This window comes from Nanorana parkeri, unplaced genomic scaffold, assembly GCF_000935625.1.
Source record: "Nanorana parkeri isolate BGI_ZX_2015 unplaced genomic scaffold, ASM93562v1 scaffold1233, whole genome shotgun sequence".
In the NCBI taxonomy this organism is placed as follows: Eukaryota; Metazoa; Chordata; class Amphibia; order Anura; family Dicroglossidae; genus Nanorana; species Nanorana parkeri.
Genome location: NW_017307501.1, coordinates 342,611 through 342,864, shown reverse-complemented (window position 1 = coordinate 342,864; position 254 = coordinate 342,611). Strand labels below are relative to the sequence as shown.

Genomic DNA, 254 nt, shown 5'->3' with positions numbered 1-254 from the left:
AAGATTAGGGTCACCGACACGTCATGCCACCATGCAAGATCCTGGACCTGAGGGTCTCACCCTATGAGATCTCTGCCCTGAGGGCAACCCTCACCCCAATTTCTGTCCTGGCGGGGGGTAAAATATGTCCCTCAGCTGGCAGTGAGAGGAGGGGGTGAGGGCTCTGGAATTCAAGATTAGGGTCACTTGGGCAAGCTCTGGCACCATGCAAGATCTCCACCCCCCCAATTTATTTAATATTATACCCCCCAATG

General features: G+C 53.5%; 1 protein-coding gene across 1 annotated transcript in view; it reads right to left on the bottom strand.

Annotated features, from left to right (window-relative positions):
- Positions 1-254, bottom strand: part of PTPN4 (protein tyrosine phosphatase, non-receptor type 4) — an 82,144-nt gene that overhangs the window by 81,414 nt on the left and 476 nt on the right. The gene's annotated exons all lie outside the window — the stretch shown is intronic.